General features: G+C 44.0%; 1 long non-coding RNA gene across 1 annotated transcript in view; it reads right to left on the reverse strand.

Annotated features, from left to right (window-relative positions):
- Positions 1 to 14750, reverse strand: part of LOC137632033 (uncharacterized) — a 163957-nt gene extending 149207 nt beyond the window's left edge. The window contains exon 1 of the long non-coding RNA XR_011042002.1: positions 14644 to 14750. This is a non-coding gene — a long non-coding RNA (uncharacterized lncRNA). The remainder of the gene's footprint in view (positions 1 to 14643) is intronic.
- Between the last annotated feature and the right edge of the window lie 2747 nt (positions 14751 to 17497).

Raw genomic sequence — 17497 nt, forward strand, 5'->3', positions numbered from 1 at the left:
GTGCGAGTGCCTGAGAGTAGAAAGGTCTCCATAGCTTTCCTGGTACGTTCTTTGGATGAATCCTCCGAACGTATCAGGATACCTAAGGTCCCTAACCAGATATCCAGCCATGAAGTGGCCTGCATGGCACACTTCGCAACCTTCTCCTGATTAAGGATCTCAGTCGCCAAGAATGAGACCTGCCGGTTGGAGAGTCTCTCAAGAGGGACTCCCCTGGTAAGCTCTTCCAAAGAATGGTGAAGGGGAAGAGCTAAACAAGGCTCCTCTACGATCTCGAAGTACCTCCTCTGCTGCACGCGAGGAGGTGGGAGAAGCTTGTTGTCGGCACTGGATCGGCTGGAGGAGGCTAGCTCAGAGAGCTGGACCGCAATCTTGTCCCTGGTACTCTTAACCCCCTGAGACCAGGGCAAAGCTGCACTGGCCTTAGAGGGTTTTTGAGTCCCAAATACTCGGTCCAAGACCGTGTCTTTGCCCTCTCGAGGAGGAATCTCTGGGTAGGCAAACCCATTGAGAGTCCTCATGAGGGTCAGAACCTGCCAAAATGCATGTTCTGACTCCTGCAGCTCTCCTCCAGATGGACTAGCAGTGAAGTCTCCTGTCCCCAAAGGCTCTTCTTGGGGAGACTCGCGGACGTTCTCCGAGTGACTGGCTGGCTCCGTTCTAAGTCTTGACGAGGACTTTGGTACTGTCTTGGAGTCCTTCAACTCCCTCCTGGGAGGGATGCAGGACTCCAACAACGACGGAGGTAGGCTCTTCTCCGCCCCTACCCGAGAAGACTTTTCAGCGCGAGGTAGGGTTTCCTTCATTGGTGCGATGGGGGAACGTCTCACCTCACGTGACTCCCCTGAGGACGTGTAATCCTCGTCCGAAGGGGAGGGAGAAAAAGTCTGGGGGGGGGAGGGGGGCATGCCTCGAACGCTTACGAGGAGACAGCTTAGTCCTCGGAGAAGTCACCGCGTCCGAAACTCCTCTTTTTCTCTTCAGGGGAGTAGACGCAGCCAAGGATTTGTGGCCCAATTCAGAGAGAACAGGTTTGAAAGCCTGCGTGACCGCTCTGATCAGTGCCCCAAACCAAGGCTGCTGACTAATGGCTGCGCTGTCAGACACTCCCTCTGGAGGGACAGGGATCGACCAATCCCTGGGAGGAGTTTCCATAGGGGGGTTCGCCTGAAAAAAAAAGAAGACATAGAAGAAATGTCCCTGGACCTTTCTGGAACCTTCCCCCCTACCGGCGAGCGCGCTGTTCTGCGCTTGCGGGGGGGGGGGGGGGGGGAATGCGGCGATGGCGACCTTGCCGCGTGTTGTCCTGCAGCCTCGCGCGTGGGAGGATATTGACGATCGCCCTGGCGCTCGCACGATGGGGAATACCCGGGGTCGCGCGCGGGAGACTGCTGATTGCACGCGGGCGAGCGATGGCGCGTAGGAGCGTAGAGATATCCCTTGCGCGCGGGCGCGCAGCCGGAACCTGCGATCGTTGGCGCGCCTCTTGTGGGCGCACATCAGGCTGGCAATGCGTAGCTGCTGTGGGAGATGGGCGTGAGCACGCAGGGTGCGCGCGCATCCTCGTAGGCACGTGTAGGTGAATGCACGCGATTGCGCACTGACAAGGGATGGAGCGCAGGCAAAAGCAGACGGCGCGTTGGCGAGCGCTGGCGAGGATCGTGGGCGCGCAGGAGATCGTTGGCGCGTTGGTGAGTGCTGGCGCGCAGTAGGTTAAAGGCGCGCAGGTGAGCGCTGGCGCGCTATATCAGGAACAGCAGCAGCAGGTGAGCGCTGATGCGCTATCTCCGAAACCTCAATGAGGTCAGAACATTGGCGTGCATGCTTGGCATGGCGCGTAAGGGACGTGTGCGCTAATTGGCGCATACGCCCTTGTTGCCCCGAAGGGACCGGTGACTGTTTTTTTAAAAACAGGTTTGGTTGGCGCATAAAGCGCATCAGCTGCCAGGAACGGCGACGGCAGGTCAGCATGTCTGTCGGGTGGAAGGTCGGCGTGCCCTTTGTAAGGACAACCTTCCACCGAAGGGGATCACGAACGATCCGCAGAGGTCCAGGGTCGTAGCAGGAACAGTCAGAGATCGATGACGAGGCTCCTCTGCGGCGGACTGCAATGACGATGACGAACCGAAGAGGCGTCTCCTCACCGACTTATAAGGTGAAGGAAGGCCTCTCCGGCGAAGAGGAAGGCGAGCCTTACGACGTATACACCCTCTGGGGGCCGTTGGGTCAGCAAGCTGACTTTCAGCAGTCCTCTGAAGAGGAGTCTGTGTGAGTGAACTCCCCCGAGGAGGAGAATCACCGACAGGAGAGACAGTTGGACTTAGTTTCTCCCTCGTAGGTTGAGCAGGAACGGGAGAAACTAAGCCTTCAGCTACTGCGGGTTGAGAAGTTGCAGAGGTATTAGGAAATACCGCATTGGATACCTCTGACTCCACAACATCGACAATAGACAGAGGATCAACCTCTGCCAAAGTCGGCGATTGCTTGACAGCGGCACCCAACCGGATGACGTCAATCAAGGCTTCCTTGGAGGGCGAACTCTCGAGCCCCAAGGAAGACCAAAGTACAGTACTGCTAGTACAGTACACACTCGGAAAAGTCCTAAATATGTGTTTACTTCTATTTCTTACTGTGTGCTTTATGTTAAAATAAAACTGCTGTATATCTTTATTTTTGCATGATTGCAGTTTCATTTACTTTTGTGTATTTATGTACTAGCTACTATAACAAGTCCAATTCAGTTAAATCATTAGTCTGAATTTTGTTTTTTAAGAGAAAAACTCATCTTGAGTGATGTATGCTTTCCTTTAACAAATCAAGTTTAATACCAGAAAATACCCTCATAAGACTAAAACAAATAATCAGCAACAGCAAAAAAGGTACAATTGAAAAAAAAAAATTAAATCAAGAAAATTTAGTTAAATAAAAAATCTGATTTAAATCAAATACCTGTAAATCATTTTTTTTTTTTATAAGGAAAAAATATGGAGTTTTTATGATAAAACAAAGTTTTATGAATACTTACCTGGCAGTTATATATATATAGCTGAGTCTCTGACTGCGGCAGAATTAAATAGAAAAACGCGGCAACCGCCTTGTGGTGGTTGTGTGGTTAGATGGTTAACAACCCTTACAGGGTGGTACTTGGAATCATTCCCATTTTCTGTTCCTCAGATTATCTTTGCCCGATCTGTCTCCTGAAGGGAGGTGGGTGGGCTTTAAAATATATATATAACTGCCAGGTAAGTATTCATAAAACTTTGTTTTATCATAAAAACTCCATTTTTATGAATAGAACTTACCTGGCAGTTATATATATATAGCTGATTCACACATTTGGAGGAGGGAAACAGACAGAAAAAACATAGTTGGGGAAAAAACAAAAGAGTTGTAGGAGAACAAACACCTTGATTCCTTACCTGCTAAGGTAGCTGACTTCAAAGGTAACTGCCTCTAGAGTCACTTTCCCTTAGGAGTGTTCAGCCAGGAGTAGACCCGCTACGCTGCCAACAACTCAATCGAGTCTGTCAAAGGGGTAGGACCAACAACTTGACTAGACTTCAGAAAACTACCTTCCCATATAGAAAAACCTGCAACCTTACTAAAGCTAACCAACTAACCTTGCAGAAGTAGATATAAACTATCTATCTGGACTGAGGGAACCGTACCACAGGACGAGGACCTCAGACAACCATAAAAAAACACAAACCCATATACAAGTACATAAACTAAGGTTGAGTGGGGGTAGTAACTCCTTTGCCTAATACAGAAGCCGCAGCTACGTATGGGCCCAAGGTATAACACTTATCATAGTCCACTCTTACCTCTCTGAGGTAATGAGAAGCGAAGACAGAGTTGCTCCTCCAGAACGTTACGTCCATGATCTGCTTAACTGACATATTTTTCCGGTATGCCAGCGAAGCAGCAATGGCCCTTACTTCGTGAGCCCGTACTTTTAACAGGGCGAAGTTTTCTTCCTCACAAAAGAGGTGGGCTTCCCTAATAGTTTCCCTCAGGAAAAAGGACAAAGCGTTCTTTGACAAGGGTTTTTGAGGATCCTTCACCGAACACCATAAGGAGTTGGAAGCACCCCTCATGCTCTTAGTGTGAGCCAAATACGCCTTGAGAGCCCTAACCGGGCAGAGGAGGCTTTCCTGTTCCTGACCTACTAGATCCGTGAGGTTAGGGACTTCAAAAGTCCTAGGCCAGGGTTTCGAAGGGTTCTCATTCTTGGCGAGAAAGTCGAACCTCAAGGAACAAACGGCTCCATTTAGGGTGAAGCCTACACGCTTCTCGATTGCCTGGACCTCGCTGATCCTCCTGGCAGTCGCTAGAGACAAAAGGAAGAGGGTTTTCTTAGTCACATCTCGCAGAGAAGCTTGCGAGATAGGCTCAAACTTCCTGGAGCACAGAAACTTAAGCACCACATCCAGGTTCCAAGAAGGGGGCCTTAAGTGCACCTGCTTCGTTGTCTCAAAAGACCTAATGAGGTCTTGCAAGTCCTTATTCTGAGATAACTCTAAGCCTCTATGCCTAAAGACGGTTGAGAGCATGCTCCTGTATCCTTTAATGGTAGATACAGCCAGCTTAGCATCCTGTCTGAGGTACAAAAGAAAGTCTGCAATCTGGCTCAGAGAGGTAGAGGACGAGGAAACCTTGCGCCTCCTGCACCAAGCTCTAAAGGTCTCCCACTTTGACTGGTAGACTCTTTGTGAAGAGATCCTCCTTGCTCTGGCAATAGCTTTCGCCGCTTGTGCCGAAAAGCCTCGAGATCTAACGAGCTTCTCGACAGTCTGAAGGCAGTCAGATTGAGAGCGAGGGGGTTTTGGTGAAATCTCTCGAAGTGGGGTTGTCTGAGAAGATCTGGACTTGCCGGGAGTCTTCTTGGAAAGTCCATCAGTAACCCTACCACTTCGGTGAACCATTCCCTCGCAGGCCAGAATGGAGCCACTAGGGTCATTCGTCTCGAATCGAGGAGAGCGAACTTCCTGACAACCAGATTGATTATCTTGAACGGGGGAAAGGCATACATGTCCAGCCCCGTCCAATCCATCAAGAAGGCATCCACCGCAACAGCTTCCTCGTCCGGTACTAGGGAGCAGTAGTTCGGGATCCTCTTGTTTAGACCGGAGGCGAAAAGGTCTATTACTGGTCTGCCCCACAACTTCCAGAGGCTCCGACAGACATGCGGATTGAGAGTCCACTCTGTAGGAAGGACCTGTCCCCTCCTGCTGAGCATGTCTGCCCTGATGTTTCTTTGCCCTTGAACAAACCTTGTCAACAGCTGGGTCTCGTTCTCGTTCGCCCAGAGGAGAAGTTCTCTCGCAGTTGAGAACAGAGAGAGGGAGTGAGTTCCCCCTTGTTTCCTTATGTACGCGAGAGCTGTGGTGTTGTCGGAATTGATCTCCACAGTCTTTCCCGAGACCGAGGTTTTGAAGGCCTTGAGCCCTAACAAAATGGCCATCAACTCCTTCCTGTTGATATGCCAACTGACCTGACTCCCTTCCCAAATACCTGAGACCTCTTTGTTCCCTAGTGTTGCTCCCCAGCCTGACTCGGACGCGTCTGAGAATAACACTAGGTCGGGGTTCTTCTTGAACAAGGAGATCCCTTTTTTCAACAGAGCTGGGTCCAGCCACGACATTAAAAGATCCTTGATCTCTGTCGGGATGGGAAAAGAAAAAGTGTCCTCCTGGATCTTCCTGTTCCAAACCTTTGCGAGGAAGTGTTGCAGAGGCCTTAGGTGCAGTCTCCCCAAAGGGACAAACTGCTCCAGGGAGGATAGCGTTCCCAGCAGACTCATCCACTCCTTCGCTGAGCATTCCTGCTTCCTCAAAAAGCCTTTGACTTTGTCCAGGCACCTGGTCTGCCTCTCCTGGGAGGGAGAAGCCTGAAAAAGAACTGAATTCAGAACTATCCCCAAATAGAGAATAGTCTGATTCGGCTCGGTCTGAGACTTCCCCCAGTTGACGATGAGTCCCAGGTCCTGAGTGATGGTATAAGTTTTCATTAGGTCCTCCAGACATTTCTCTTTCGACTGTGACCGGATCAGCCAGTCGTCTAGATAGAAGGAGACCCTTATCCCCTCCTGGTGTAACCAGCCTGCCACATTCGCCATAAGTCTGGTGAAGACTTGGGGAGCTGTGCTGAGACCGAAGCAAAGTGCCCTGAACTGGAAGCACTTGCCCTGGAACACAAACCTCAGATATCTCCTCGAAGACGGATGAATGGGGACGTGAAAATAAGCGTCCTGTAGGTCGAGAGAAACCATCCAGTCTCCTGGACGAACTGCAGCCAGCACTGACTGAGCCGTCTCCATGGAGAACTTTGTTTTCTCCACGAAGGCGTTCAGAGAGCTGACATCTAGGACTGGTCTCCATCCACCCGAGTTCTTGGGAACCAGAAACAGGCGATTGTAAAAGCCTGGTGAGGCGAGGTCTTGAACTGGCTCTATCGCTCCCTTGACCAACATCTGGTCGACTAGCTCCAGAAGAGCCTCTCGTTTCCCCGCGTCGGTGTACTGAGCCACTAAGGCCAGGGGAGAGTTTGAGAGAGGTGGTTTCTTTAAAAAGGGGATCTTGTAACCTTCCTTGATGACTGAGAGGGACCAGGTGTCCGCCCCTCTCCTTTCCCAAGACTGCCAAAAACGAGACAGTCTTGCCCCTACTGGTGTCTGGAGGACTTCCATCTCATTTTTTGGACCGAGGCCTAAACGCACCCCTGCTGGTCCTTGGCCCTGACTCTTGTCTTCTCCCCCTAAAATCCGCTCTCGAGGAGATCCTGCCCCGAAAGGGCTGTTGAAACTACTTCTCCTCCTTCTTCAGAGGAGCAAGAGCAACAGGTAAGGTCTTTCTAGCCGACCGAGACAAAAGGTCCTGAGTAGCCTTCTGAGCCAGAGAAAGGGAGATATCTCTGACCAGAGCTTCGGGAAAAAGATGACGAGAAAAAGGGGCGTAAAGCAGCTCCGACTTCTGGGCAACAGTCACAGATCTAGAGGTGAAGGAGCACAAAAGGGCCCTCTTCTTTAAGACCCCTGCTGAGAAAAGGGAAGCCAATTCATTAGCTCCATCCCTTAGAGCTTTGTCCATGCAGGACATGATACTCGTCAGGTCCTTCTTGTCCTCCAGGAGTCCAGACTTCCTGGCCAGAGTCCCGAGAGACCAGTCCAGGAAGCTGAAAACCTCGAAAACCCTGAAAATTCCCTTGACGAGGTGATCAAGCTCCGACATGGACCACATCACCTTGGCAGAGTTTAAAGCATGCCTTCTTGCCGAGTCCACAAGAGCCGAGAAGTCACCTTGGGAGGAGGAAGGCACTCCTAACCCCAAAGGTTCCCCTGTCTCATACCACATACCGGCCTTGGAAGCGAGCCGGGACGGAGGAAAAGAAAAGGTGGTCTTGACAGCTTGTCTCCGTTCCTCCATCCAATCACCCACTTTAGCAAGAGCTTTCCTGGCCGAAATTGAAAGTTTCATTTTGATGAAGGCCGAAGGTTTAGTAGCTTTCTTCCTGGTAAATTGAGAATGAGGAGAACGAGGGGCCGAAGGTTGAAATTCCTCCCCATAAAGTTCCAAAAGAGAGCGAGAAAGAACCTTGTAATCGCTAGAAGAGTCGGCAGGTTTTTCTTCCTCTTCCGAAATATCTTTGAGGTCCTGCTCAAGGATAACATCCCGAAGAGTTGGGCTGCCAGCAGTCTGGCAGCGAGAGCTGTTTGAATCCTGGCGCCGAGCGCCGCTAACATCCAGTCGGCCAGAGGCGGTATCGTCACGATGACGAGCAGCGGTATCGTCACGATGACGAGCAGCGGTATCGTCACAATGACGAGAGGCAGTATCGTCACGATGACGAGAAACGGAAGCGTCCTGAAGATGCAGGCTGCCGTCGCCCTGAAAATGCAGACTGCATTCATCCTGTTTCCTAAGAAACGAAGCAGTAACGTCCAGGTGTTTCGAAAGGGAAACGGAATCGTCGCGGCGCCGAGAACGAGAGGCAGTATCGTCCTGGCGGCGGGAGGGGGGGGAAGGAAATTCCTGGCAGCGTGCCGATGAGGAGGGTGCACGTTGTCGTACGGCCGACAAAGTGCGCAGAGGTTTCTTGGGAGAGATACTAAAAACTCTCTTAGAAGAAGATCTCTTAACAGGCAAAGAGACGTCCTTACGTCTGACGGACTGAGAAGGGTGGCTGAAAGCTTTAACTAACGATGAAAGTTGTTCCTGCATAACAACCATGAAAGCTTTAGCAACCTCCGCTGGCTCTCGCGGTGCCGAAGACGGCAGTTGTCGTACGGCTTGACTGGGAGCGCTGGCAGAAGAAGCAGGGAGTCTAGCAGGATTAACTGGGCTAAGGACTCTCTGTTTCGCCCTTTTAACAGGAACATCGAAAACGTCTTCCGAAGAATCAGGGTCTCTGCTACTCGAACCAGGAGAGGGAGAGCGAGACTGCACGTCCCGGTTCCACCCTCTCTTCATTGGTCTTGATTCGTAACGCCAATTACGTCTGGGAGAACGATCAGGCGAAGACACAAACGTATCCGACACGCCTTTCCTACGGCGGTCAAAAGCAGCCTGGGAGATCGCAACAGGACTGTCTGAGGGGACGACTGACCGAGGATAAGCACCTCTCACCCCCTTTCGGCTTTCGACGTACCTTCTCCCTTGGTCCTGGGAGCTTGGTAGAGGTCTAGACCTAGGGGTATGACAGATTCGATCAGTCGCCACCTCCACTGCACTTTCACAAGCACTAATTTCACCAACACCCTTACCTTTAAAGGCCTCCAACTGTGCTTTAATGGCCTCCAATTCAGCAGCTAATTTAGCATACCCAGGGTCATCCGTAGGCACAGGTCCTGTAGAAGGGGCAGGAGTTACTACATTTGGGGAAGGAATACCTTCCAAAGGGGTTACAAGCAAAGGGTCAATAGATAAATCTAAGCTAGGCTCACTAGCAGACTTTGACTTTGATTTAGCTCTTCTAACTCTATCAATCTCGAGTTTGCGCACATAGCGCTGCATAGCTAACCAATCATTATCACTTAAAACCTCGCATTCCTTGCACTTATTATCTAAAGCACATTCAAAACCCCTGCAACCCATACAGATAGTGTGAGGGTCAACCGAAAGTTTCGGCAACCTCACCTTGCAAATATCATTCGCACAAACACGATAATGAATTTTCTCACTCATGATAATATAGGAAAAAAGACAAAAAACAAAAACAACACGATTGCCAAATCCCAACACAGTGTACTTCACCAAAAACGAAGTCCAAAAAGGCGATGAAGGGAAAGCGATCCGAAAAAACTCTGAAAGGCGGACCAACGATGTTGTCGATCCGGCCGGCAGAGATAATCTGAGGAACAGAAAATGGGAATGATTCCAAGTACCACCCTGTAAGGGTTGTTAACCATCTAACCACACAACCACCACAAGGCGGTTGCCGCGATTTTCAATTTAATTCTGCCGCAGTCAGAGACTCAGCTATATATATATAACTGCCAGGTAAGTTCTATTCATAAAACATGATTTTTTTCAACCCTGCTTGGCTCAGCAGCATCTTTAGAGGTGGATAGTCAAGTGGAATTCCCCTAGTGAGGTTTTTGCACCAGTATGAGAAGGGGACTGCCAACTTCAGTGAGTTATTCACGCCCTTCTTCGAGTGGAAGTGGCTGGAGGGGTAGATCGTGCTCTGGAGGCCCGAGTTTCTTCAGTACCGATCTCAAAGACATGGCAATGCTCGAAATTCTCATTACCATTGGCTTTAAAAAGCCTAGGCACCTAAAGGTAACTGTACAATGGATAAGGAGTCATGACTCACTGTCCTCCCCTTTTCCATAGTCAGTTCCATGTACTTATCAATTCCTTAAGTACAATGCCACCTCTTACATAACTTGCCAAGCAAAACAGGAGCCAACAGAATTCTTCCTCCACAGAACCCAGTTGACCATCAAATTGCTGATTGGTGCACCAAAGTCACAGTTTTCATGCCTAAAGGACTAAGTTGATGTACTTCGCCTTTATCTTAGGAGTTGCCAAATCCAAGGGCTTGGCAAAGTAGGCTTGGAGGCTAGCTATGGAAATGGCTTCCATGACAGCAAACTACAGTGCTGAGAACAAGGAACTCACATATTTCAGTCCCTCCACAGGATCCATGCTATCAGTGCGGCCCCTGCCGGATCCATAAGTAGAGGAGACAGGTTTAGTGCTTTCCATCATGTAGAATCTTTGTTGTCAAGAGAGTGCGGAAGGTAGGATCATCTACGATCAGCTGGAGCAAAAAAAATTTACATGACTGAAGATCTAGGAATTAACCTTACTCATAGCTCCACAAGCAACCTCACACCGTGGAAGCTCAAGGGCAGGCTTAAACCCTTGAGGGGCACCAAAGTAGCAATCAATGGATGTAATCCTTCTTTTCACAGATGCCATACTACCCTAACCAAGGTTGTTGTACTCACAAATGAGTGCAAGGATGTTCATGAACAAGGACTTTGTCTCAGCGGTTTCCGCATTCACAGCAACCCCTCCCAAGGGAGGTCTCTTCGCTTACCTCAGTAAAAAGCTTCTAGTCCCAAAGTATTCACTAGCCAGATCGAGCAAAAAAAAGGGCAATACCCTTCAGCTGTAGAACTGTTGACCAAATGACAATTAGACTAGCTCTCAAAGACAGAACTCTCTTTAACTTTCATGCCCTCAGAAACTGACAAGGTATTATGCACTTTGGCCTCTAAAGAGCGAACAGGAGAGCGTGGTACCGAGTGCTGTGTGAATTCATAGTCACTTGATAGAGAGAAGCTATTCCACCAATTGCAAGTACACAATGGAGGCATCTCACTGCTCACATATATACTAGGAGAGGTCCTGAGAGGTCACCTTGTTGTGCTAAGCTAAGACATGGGAAGATCACAGGACATGCTGTAGAAAGATCTTGGTGCGTTGGAAGATCTCATTGGAAGGACTGGGATTGCTGGGAAAGAACAGGTAACAGATTACTGTATCTGGTTCCTTCAAACTCAAGGTATCCAATCACACACAGAAACATCATAAAGGCTTAAAATCACGTTCACATGAATATTTCGTTGCTCATACATAATTAGTGATCATGAGTTCCTCTACCTAGGAGAGATCCTGAAGTGTACCCCAATTGTCCAGGATAAGAGGGCTGCATCTCTCATCCCGACCAATAGTGCGTGTGCTTGGCACAGTGCAGGGAACCAAGCATCAGTCTGTACCACGTATAAAGATACCTTTCTTGGATGAGAATGTTCTTGGGACAAACGGTCCCTCCCCCATGGACATGGGGAGAGATCAGTCGAAGTCCTGGACATCAACATCTTTTTATTTTTCTTCTTCAGAAGAGAAGTAGCAACGTTAGCAGGTTTAGTGAAGGGCACTCGGTATGGTATAAGACAGAGCACCAGTAGAATACGTGACTTTAATCAGTCGGTCTTCCTGGACATCTCCATAATATCTTGTGGTAGTAATTCTTCTAGAAGGACTGTATAATAGAATATGATGAATCTAATAAAGGTGAGGCATAAGAAGGGAAGGCACTAAAATTTTGCATGCAAAGGGGTCGTGGAAGTCAATGAATATGTTCCCACGGGGGAATCTTTAAAGCAGCAGAGACAATACAATGTTCTACACCCTTTAGCATTTTGCTTGGGGTGTCAGGATGACACTGCAGGGGTAGAAAAAAGGAGGCAGCCCTTCCCTTACAGATTCCGCAGCAGCAAAACCTCCTACCTCTGAAAGAGCACTAGCAATGTCCAAGGAACTCCCAAATCCCTTAAGTTCACGTTCTCGTCATCATAAGGGCACACTTGTGAGGGAATGATAGCAACAGTCATGTACCCCAACAGGAACAAGGATGAAGTGGATAACAGCATATTGCACAGATAACTGGAGGATAACAGCATATTGCATAGACAACCGGAACACATTTATAGCTTAACTGCAAATCCTTTCCCTCGAACACAACGGTCAGCCTGCAATTTCATCCATTTATATATTATCTAAAGGAGAGAGCAAAAATTTAATAGCCTAAATTAAAGAGGCTGCCAAAATACACCTATCTGGTTTGGAGCCAAAATCAAAAGCAAGTGCAGTGATAACCCACCCACCAGTACCTATTACTACAACCTTATTAAAAGTTAAACGGTCATCATATGCCTATTAAAGGACGATGGTTTGTATTCGTATATGGACAAGAGTTTAGTTCTATTCAATCTTAACGAATCAAAGAAATATTATTATCATTATTATCATCATTATTATTATTATTACCTGGTAAGCTACAACCCTGGTTGGAAAAGCAGGATGCTATAAACCCAAGAGGCCCAACAAGGAAAATAGCCCAGTGAGGAAAGGAAACAAGGAAAAATTATTATAAGAACAGTAACAATATTAAACTAAATAATTCCTATATAAACTATAAAAACTTTAACAAAACCAGAGGAAGCGAGATAAGATCGAATAGTGTGTCCGAGTGTACCCTCAAGCATGAGAACTCTAACCCAAGACAGTGCAAGACCTTGGTACAGAGGCTACGGCACTATTATTATTATTATTACTTGCTAAGTTACAACACCAGCTGGAGAAGCAATATGCGACAAGCCTAAGGGCTCCAACAGGGAAAAATAACACAGTGAGGAAAGGAAATAAGGAAATAAATAAAGGATATAAGAAGTAATGAACAATTAAAATAAAATATTCTAAAAACATTAATATTAGAACAAATATTTCATATATAAACTATAAAAGGACTTCTGACAGCCTGTTCTACATAAAAACATTAGCTATAAGTTTGAACTTTTGAAGTTCTACTGTACTGTATTCAACTACCCGATTAGGAAGACCATTCCACAACTTGGTCACAGCTGGAACAAAACATCTAGAGTACTGTGTAGTATTGAGCCTTATGATGGAGAAGGCCTGGGTATTAGAATTAATTGCATGTCTAGTACTACGAACAGGATGGAACTGTCCGGGAACATCTGAATGTAAAGGATGGTCAGAATTATAAAAAATCTTCCGCAACATGCATAATGAACTGATTGAACTTATGGCCTAACCTAAAATACTCTTACCTAACCTTATTCCCCGTTACCTCTACTAGAACCATTTGATGCTTGTGTCTGCCATTCTGCAAACTAAAGTACACCCACCCACAGACTCACACACACACACACACACACACACACACACATATATATATATATATATATATATATATATATATATATATATATATATATATATATGTATGTGTGTGTGTGTGTGTGTGCATAGTCTGTATTTTATTTTATTTATGAAATTGGCTATACACCAGAACATTGAAACCAATGAGGTAATTCAATAACCAAGTGCAACTCAGAAAAAACTCTGAAACTGCATTATGAATTGTAAGTTAATGGAGGTTGAACAGGAAGAAAGAAATGAAGTGGTAAAGTAAAATGATATAGCCTAAGGATGAAAATATCCTATATAATAGATGGAACATATAAATTATATTTTACTCTTGATTGGGGATGAGGACAGTCAACACATTTTTTTTTCCAGGGCAAAAGTCTACCATCGCTTCCCTCGAAAATATTTTCCTTCAAGTCAATCACAGAACAAATGATGTAAGTACTATGAAACAATTTAACAAATAATCAATTAGGGAAAATAATGAATTATATGAAGATACAATACTACAACTTCGTTTTCGAGGTATCTGCCTTCAAACCTGTACTGTAAACAAACTGAAAATTTACTCCTATTGTAGTAAATTAAATTTGTAGGTCACTTTTACTCAGTGCTGTGATCAATTTAACACCAACCAACTATAAAAATCCTTTTATTTAACTCCAAATATGATAAACTGTCTTCGTACAATATTGCTGCAGACCGAATCACAGGACGCTTACGTTTTCAAAACACTGGCGGTAAATGAGCATGACAAAATTAATGGAGTTGGTATCTTTATTGGGCCTTGTCATTTGCGAAGGCAATTTGCACAACTCACCATTGGTACAAACAAGTGCACTTATCTATAAAAATCATTACTAAAAATAACAGCATATTTCATATCTCTTATCCAATTCTCAAAAGTACAACACCCGTCAATCAACTAACTTTCTACCAAATTGAATGCGTTATTAAACAGTGATTAATTAAAAACCATAAGTACATATAAGTTATCATATATTATGCAAACAATTGTTTGGTCTTATTTCTGACTGACAAATGAATATATAATTGTTACTCTTCTAATTTCAACATCAAATGTTGCGCCACTTTTTGGAATATAATATATAAAACACCAATTTCAATCATTAATTATTAATACAAGCGCTCATTTGCACTTCCAAAATAAGATACTATTATCGTAAATGTCATCTCCTTATCCAAACGTTCTGAATGTTGTCCTTGACAACCAGCTGATCAGCTGTAGCACCTCAAAATGTAAACAAACCACTACACTTCACATTTTGAAGACTTTTAACAGTCAATCGAACAAAATAACTCTATTAGTGTGGTAATAAATCGTCTTCCAACAACTAAAAACATTTTCGTTGCACTTGCCAAAGCTTGTGACAAGTAAAAAATTGGATGTTAATCGGTACGTTATACAGTTGAACCAAATTCAGCGGGCAATACTCACCGAAATAATACACACAGCCATCTGCGAAAACCAATGCATCTTGGGAGAACAAGTGACGGCAGTGGAAGGATTATTGCGCACTAGTTAATAGAAAACGTTTATCACAAACTTTCAGGCTACACTGAACCGGGTATAATATCTTTGCAATATGTTTAATGGTAGATGAAATTCCAATATTTTGTTTATTAGTTAAGGCATATGGAATTTAGATCAATTAAAGATAAGCACCCCCGGAGGAATAGGGAGTGCTTTTCTTTACTTGCTTAAATTCATTGGAATTTTGCCATTCTTTAATATTTGGCTACTATCTCAAATACTGTATATGATCTGATACACCGAGAATTACTATTATTGTGCTTATATAACATTCGTATTTTCCGTTTATTGCTCTGTTTCGTCGTATAAATAATAGAACATGTTTTTTTTTAGAAACATTTGCTACTTAATACAGTAAGAATCGGCGATGGTCGTTTAATTCTTGACATAATTGAGTATTACTAGAATAATAATGCAAATGTATGATGTATCATATATACAATAGTAACATTCTTACATTCTCTTTAAAAAATGTAACTTTCGAATATGGAAACATTTCGTATTCAGCCAATCTTCATATTAATAAATAGCCTAACTCCAAGGTAGCTAGTTTTGACTTTGTGTTGAACATTAGCCTATTAACTCCGCCAACGAAGTTGGATGAAGGTATGTGTGTGTTCATTATGAACACCTTCCTGACCAGTTTTAATCGTAGAGTAATGAAATTTGTAGGGATTACTATTATGTACAAAAATGGAAATTATTAAATTTTGGAAGGTCAAGGTCAAGCAAAATGTCCAATTCACGTAAACAGCCATAAGTATGGACATCGTTGTCACAGAGACATCATATTTGAGTGTATGCAAATTCACACCATTTAATACATGTCAGGTTTGAATGTCTAGGTCGAGTTCATGGTCAAGGTCAAGCAAAATGTCAATTACCGGTCATCAACCATACGGCCACGCCCACAATTTTAATCGTAAAGTAATGAAACTTGCAGGGATTTCAAACTGCTATGTAGAGAGTTGGAAATGTTTAAATTTTGGAAGAGTAATTATATTTGAGTGTATGAAAATTCACACCAATTAAGGTTAATGTCAAGGTCGAGAAATAAACTGCCACGGCGTAGGTCTACGCTCTACTGACAGCCCCTCTAATATAATTTTGTTTTGAATAGCTTTTAGTTTATTCAACAATGAAAATCAAACTTTTTGACAGAGTGCTATCCAACCATTTTAAAATTGTGTTAAATTCATATATATATATATATATATATATATATATATATATATATATATATATATATATATATATATATATATATATATATATATATATATATATATATATGTATGTATATATATATATATATATATATATATATATATATATATATATATATATATATATATATATATATATATATATGTGTGTGTGTGTGTGTGTGTGTGTGTGTCTACTGTAATATGCAATATTTTTATACAAACCAGCAACTCACATTATGTATGACACATCTCCTTCAATTTGTTTGTCAAATAAATTCTTAGTTCACCGTGACCTCTCCTCTAACTGTCATTTTTACCTTAGCATTGCCAACAGTTACTCGTGTATCTTTTCTCGGTCCTCCACTCGCAAAATGTCCAAGCCTTTATCATCATATCTACCAAATCATCCATAGTTTAAATATAGGCTAGACAACATGTGACAAAGATTTGGATATGATCGTGACCAATATGTATGAAATTGTGACTAAAAACTAATTTCATATATGAAAAAATGTACATAATTGTCGAGAACGAACCTTATATGAAATGCCAAAATTTTCGCCACCGAATCACACAACCCAGTCAACCCATAGCCCACCCAGTCATTCCTTATTATTATTATCGCCGTGTGGTGGGGTGGGGAGCTGATATTTTTGGTGGGGGTCAATAACTCCTATACCAATAAATATATTAAAATGAAATTCTAAGGAATTATATATATATATATATATATATATATATATATATATATATATATATATATATATATATATATATATATATATATATATATAAGCTTTGTTTTTGACAATTTTCTTGTTCATACCTGCTATAGGCATGCCCTGGCTGTCAATTTTGTTTGTAGGTGATGATTTTTATCTGAAAAAATCAGTGAACAGCAAACTACTCCTAGAGTTTTACAGTTATCCAAATAATTTTCACAGGGTTTGATGGGTGATATGTGAACTACATTCATAACAATTTTCGTATTGCCTTAGAAAAGTCACGGAAGCTATTTTTTCGATATGCGGGGGACGCCGATCTTGGGGGGGGGGGGCATAAATTACTCATAGAATACTTCACATATCTAAATTAAATTTTCAGGGATATATGGGATTAATATTTACTTTGTCCATACCAATTTACATGTTGATATATGCCACAGGAAAGCCACAACAAACGTTTATTGCCGTATGGGTGGAATGGTTATTTTTGGTGGAGTAAATTGTTCCTAGAATAATTCACATATCCAAACGAAAATTACAATTGATGAGAAACATAATTTCTCTGTCATTGCCAAATTCCATGGTAATATCTACAATTGAAAAGACAAAGCTATCATGTAGCCTTTTTAGATATGCTGCTAAATGTAGCAACATTACAGTGAACTGTGTGATAGTGAGAGGCATCATCGAGGGTTAGCCAGGCCAGGGCACCAACAACCCGTTGAGATACTACCGCTAGAGTTATTGTGTTCTTTGATAGGCCCGACAGTATTGCATTGGACCCTTCTCTGGTTATGCCTACACAACCCGAATACTATGGCATAT

This window comes from Palaemon carinicauda, chromosome 40, assembly GCF_036898095.1.
Source record: "Palaemon carinicauda isolate YSFRI2023 chromosome 40, ASM3689809v2, whole genome shotgun sequence".
Taxonomy (NCBI): domain Eukaryota; kingdom Metazoa; phylum Arthropoda; class Malacostraca; order Decapoda; family Palaemonidae; genus Palaemon; species Palaemon carinicauda.